Below are 6,000 nucleotides of genomic sequence, written 5' to 3'. Positions count from 1 at the left end.
TGTCTCAAGAAGTCCAGATTTTATTCTAGCATCATTGGAAAACAGTAAAAACTTTCAAGCAGGAGACTGGCAAATCTGATCTAATTGATAAATCAGAAAAAGAACTGATTTATAAAAATAAATAAAAAATTTGGAGATAGATAAACTGAAAATTGGGAGGCCATTTAGAAGAATATAACATTTGTCTAGGCATAAAACGTTGAAATTCTGGACTGAGATTATGGTAGTAGAAATAAAAGAAGATGGATTTGGAGATAAGTACCAGCAGGACATGATGATTAATCAGAAAAAAGGAGAGCAAAAGGAAAAGAGCATCTGTAGATTTTAGGATTGAGTAGTTGAGTCTATGGTGTTGTCATTTACCATGATAGGACAAATAGAGGACAAACAGGTTTGGGGAATGGGAAATCAAGAGTTTCTTTTGGGACCTGTTAACCTAGAGATATTTATTAGACATCAAGAGAAAATATTTTGACTATATTGATCCAAGACTAAAACGGACTGACACCACACTACTGACTTACTCAATAGTAAAAAGTGGATTTTTTACTTTATTTTTCAGAGCAGTTTCAGGTTTACAACAAAATGATGAGGTCATGTGTAATGCTTGAGCAAAAGATTGTACTAACTGGCCCAGATCTTTCACATCTAGACTCAAAGCTAACGTGCTCTTCGAATAAAACTAAACTTATTTCTGTCACACCTTTACATTGTTCCTTTAGCGCAGAGTTCTACTTAGCTTATACGGCATTGCTTTATGTTGCTTTCACTTATGTTTCCTTCTAGGATTCTTAAATTGTTTTGCATTTGAATTTCGATAAAACGATTTCTTCATGGGTTTATTTATTCACTCATCTGTTGTTCAATCTATTCATCCAAAACACTTATTTGGGATTTTATCATGCTCCATTAGGCATCATGTATTTTGAAACATACCGTTTGCTCAGTTAGTTAGTTACTTAGTCAGTAAGTTAGTTAGTTGGTTGATGATATCCTTCCTCATCCAGTGGAAATTTCGGACAGCAAAGAAATAAGAATGTATGGCTCTTGCCCACAAGGAAATAACAGTATAGATATAAATTTAATAATCATCTTACATAAATATTAAAGGATCATAAAGAAGTAAAGGTAAAATTTGATAGGAATATAGAATTGAAAAATGTTACTTCTTGAGTCTAAAAATCAGGAAAACATAATGAAAGGAATGTAATTTATTGGAGACTTGATGTATCATCATAATTTTCAGAGGCAGAAATGAGAGAAAAACATTTCAGGCATTCTCATGCAACCCTAAGGGATTGATTCTTGAACTTCAAATTCTTCATGTCATAACTGAATCTCAGCCACTAATTTGAATTCAAATGAGTACAATAGTATCTATTTGTATTTTGGTTTTGACACTTATCCATTTGAAAGAGTGGTGATGTTTTAATTCTGCCATATTCTTGGGATTAGCTAATAAAAAATGGCTTTGGAAGATCATTATTCTATAAAATACATTATTTCATCATAAATATTTATGGTTATTTGTTATTTCAGCACTGCTGAAAATGGACTCCAAAGAAATCATAACAAAAATTGTTTTTTAATAGAGACTGTAAGAGTATGTGGTTTTGTTGAATTTTATTGCTCTTTCAATAATACAAGGTCTTTTAATGTAGCTCTTAAAAATAAAATCAGTAGTGATTTAAAGCTCTCTAATATTTATAAGCTAAATAGTTCATCTCATTATTCAGAGCAGATTGAAATAAATTTTGCTAGAAGAATATAACTCTCTCAGCTCTGCTGAGAGGCTTGAACTGTCAGAAACCAACTGCCACTTCAAAGTCCTCAATGACCAAGGGTCTGAAAGACAATCTTTCTGCCTATAGGTGGAGCCACATGAACATAATTTCAAAAATTAGTTAATTAATTAATTAAACCTTAAATCATCACTCAAGCAGATCTCTCTCTCTCCCTCTCTCTTTCTCTCTCTCTCCTTCTCTCTTTCTCTCTCTCTGACAGAAGTCAATTTCTCTTTGTTATTCTTTGATTATTCCACTCTTTTGTTTTTTTCTTTCCTTATTTTTTCTCCTTATGTTCTTTGCATCTTTTTTTATCTCTTCTTTCTTACTTCATAATTAAAAGCAAAATTACAAAAATATATAACATTTTTATACCACAATATTAGAGTCAGAATTTGTACTCGAAGGAGCTCTTGGCGATGTCCCAGTCCTGCGCCTTCGGCTTGGGCTTCAAGGTTCACAGTCTTAGTGTTTCAGGGTTCATCACAAATCTCGCCTTCCCAGTTGACCTGGTATGTATCAGGAGACTTGAGAAAGAGCAATGTTCTTTATTTTTTTTTTCTGAAAATACATCTACTGTTTCTTGCAACATTCTAAACATAGCTTTACCTCTTCATGCCATTTCACAAGACTCTCGCTATTTCACAATAATTTCCCCAAAGAAAAAAATGAGTTTGGGCTAAAGAGGTGGTGGTGGTAATTCTATTCTTTGCTTAGCAAATACTTCTTAAGAAAGTTCAAAGTGCTATCACTTTATATTAAACATTTCTCTCCTTTTCTCTGCTAACAGCTATTAAATCAGTGGGGAGCCAAAGAAAGGAATAAAGACTGACTAGTAATGAGAGAGGATTAAAAACAAATTCTGCTTTTAAAGTAAAAGGAAAGGTAGAGTCAGAAATGTCCTTTCTTATATAAACTGTTTAGGCATCAGACCGTCAACATCACATATGAACTAACCTTAATTGTATGAAATTTGTCACTTTGGTTTCCTAGAGAAATTATGAAATTCTCCAGATCTCCAAACAGGAAAAAATAAATTTCTCAATTTTCATATCTTAAGAGCTGACATTTCAAAAGACATTGCATTTGATTTTGTGGCAAATGATTATGGAAGTGGAAAACATCATCTTGGCTCTTGAGGAACTTAAAACTAAAGTGAAAGTGGAACTGACTCCCTTAGAAAAACAAGGAATACAAAAGCTATCATAGAAACATTGTACATATCCTTATACAACTGTGTTGCACAGAGCTAGACTCAATCCATAGGACCAGTTAAACCCTTTAGGGAGGGAATGCCATTAGCAGTGTTTAGGAGAAAAATGATTTGATTCATTGTATAGAAAACCGGGCTGCATGCCATGGAAAAGGGAGGGGACATGTATAAGCTCTACATATCAGTAATTTCTTCATATACACAGAAAGATCAATAATTTTTCTGGTCAGAACAGAGAAGGTGAGTTGGGGCAAAGCAAGATGTTTTGGAGATAGTAGGAGATAAGAGGAAGGAAAAACAACTGTGGTTTTAGTGTTTCAAGTAGCAATTTGGAAACCTATAAAATAAAATCTTTCCCATTTTACTGGGAAAAATTTTAAACATACATTCATGTAGGTATCATGAATCTCTATGTGCCTATTATGTACTTGCTAATAAATATCAACATTTTGTCAAATATTTGAACGGTTGTTATTGCTACTGAACACGTGAATTATATTGTCTCTTACAAGTGGTGGTGTGTACTTGAATAAATTATCAGAAAAGAATCATAGAATTTCAAGCCAGAAAAGGTTTAAATATTCGTGGTCAAAACAAATTAGTTCTGGTTTTAAATCAGGTTCCTACACATCAGAAACAGGAACAAAATGGGGAGTGTCTCAGGAGTCAGGTTTTTTATATGAAGGTCTTGTCACAGGAGCTGACATGAGGTAGAGAGACCTTCATGTGGACAGTGCTTCTTACTGGGCATGGATATACAGATAGTTTATATCTAGAGAAGCCAAGTATTCTGGAAGAGTAGAACCAACTATAACAGCCAGATAATAACTATGTTTCAGACACTGGAAGTGGAAATAACATTTGATTAAAAAAACTTTACCAAATGTTATACTGGATATGTTATTATCTGTATATTATACTGGATATTATCCTATTTAAATCTCACACACACACAAAATACTTTTTGTATTATTTCTCCATTTTACATGTAAAATAACTGGGGCATAGAGCTCTCAAGTCACTTATCCATGGCACATGGCCAGTAAGCAGGAGATTCAGGACGGCTACCCAGTTTAGTCTGGTTCCCAATATGTTTGTTTCCTCACCCAACTAAGAAACTAAAGAGAGAAAACCAGGTCTTCCTCAACATCATGTTGCTCAGGGACCCAAAGCCAGAATGACCTCGAGGACTGGTCAGATGGACCACACTGAGCAGCAAAGGGTGCTCTGATATTCAGAACAGTATGCAGTCTAGATAAGAACATACCTTCTTCATCAAGGAGACTGTGGACTAAATATAACTAAAAATCTATGCTTGTTAAAGTCACTGCTTAATGTGCTTTTTGTCTTTTGTGTGTTTTGTGGTGAAAGGGAATTTATCTACAAATAAGACATAGAAAAGGACTTAGAAAGGTGAGGCCAGATGGTGGTAGAAGATTTCCAGGATGGAGTAGACAGGTAGACCAGGCGAATTAGAGAGGTATTGAGGGGAAACCTAAGAGGTGGAGAGTGAGGGCAGTCAAGAGTGCTGGCTCCATTCTCAACTGGGCTTTCTCTCAAAGCTTGTTTTTGTTTATGTCTTCTTTGTGGTGAGAATAGGTTTTCCCATAGAGTCCAAATACCCTTTGGAAAATCTGGACCACACTGAGAGGTGTGATTTGTCTGCAATCAATGATATAAAAGATTTTGGGTACAAGGATAACTTTTTAAATTTATTTATGCATTAACTTCCATGAATATTAGGAAAAGATGCCTTCTAAACTTGTGAATTCAGGGATATGGTCAGTTAGAATGAGATTTAAGTTTTACAAAATAATTTAAAGAATAATATTAGGTTAAAATAGTATATCATGTTAGTAGATACAATGACATACCTGAGCAATATATCAACTGCCAAGTAAGGATAAATTGGAAAAAGAAGAAAGAAATGAAGGGGTTAGGTGTGGAAAGGTAGGGGATAAAACTAGACAAGCTAATGTCACAGTACTATAGGAAATATGTAAGATACGCATTTCATGAAACTTCCTCATGCCACAAATGAGAAATGTAAGGGCTAGAGGAGAACGGAATTACTCACTATTACAGGAGACTGGGCAGTGCTGTCGATTGATAAGAGCAGGGGTGAAGCACGACAGGGACGCAGTTTGAGTTCTGACCCTACCTGATCCATAGAAGGACCGTAAGCAATGTACGTAAGATTCTGGGGTCTCAGTTTCTATAACACAGAACAATGCAAACCTTCTCTCAAGATGTATTTTAAGATTACAGATGATAATGAAAATCACCAGTGTAGTTCTTGGTACCTAGTAGGTATTAAATATGTGGCAACTGTCATGTGTTTGACAAGGGTAAGATTGAGGAGAAGAAACCCTGTGGATGGTCACGGGGCCAGAAACAGGAAGTATTTTGTTCTAGTACCAAGAGAAGGTGGGTATGTAAGAAGGGAAGGGTGGGTTTGGATTTTTAGAATCACTTTCAGAGGAGCTGGTAGATATGTGAGTTCTGCTTATGTTAGGATCCCCATTCTAGAGAGTGAACCTTTTTCCTCTCTGTAGAGGTTTTGGTAATTATGCCATTTCACTTAATATTTCTACGTAAATACTGAGAATTTAAAAAGAAATTTCCTAAGCCAAACCCAGCCCTAGTATCTGAGTTCTGTGACACTACTGTGGTGACAGCTCTTAATGAACATTTTTGGCATCTGGATTATATCAGTTTTCCTTGAGTCGTAGATATATTACCTAAAACACTTTGCAAAAGCTAATTAATAATATTGTTTCCATGTGTGTGTGTGTTTTTTCAAAGCAGAACACAGAATGTAAAGTGTTTGGGGGAGGAAGCAAATGTACAGGACTTGTGTTATCAGCAAACTCCTTTCACTTAATGTACATTATTCTTAAATAAGTACAAATGCATTCTTTATATTTGCACAGCTTTTGTGAGTTTGCAAAAGTACTTTCACACTTATCATTTCATTTTCTTTTTATGACAAGAGTATGAGAT

This window comes from Pteropus vampyrus, unplaced genomic scaffold, assembly GCF_000151845.1.
Source record: "Pteropus vampyrus isolate Shadow unplaced genomic scaffold, Pvam_2.0 Scaffold14, whole genome shotgun sequence".
Classification (NCBI taxonomy): Eukaryota; Metazoa; Chordata; class Mammalia; order Chiroptera; family Pteropodidae; genus Pteropus; species Pteropus vampyrus.
Note: the sequence above shows the minus strand (reverse complement) of the source record.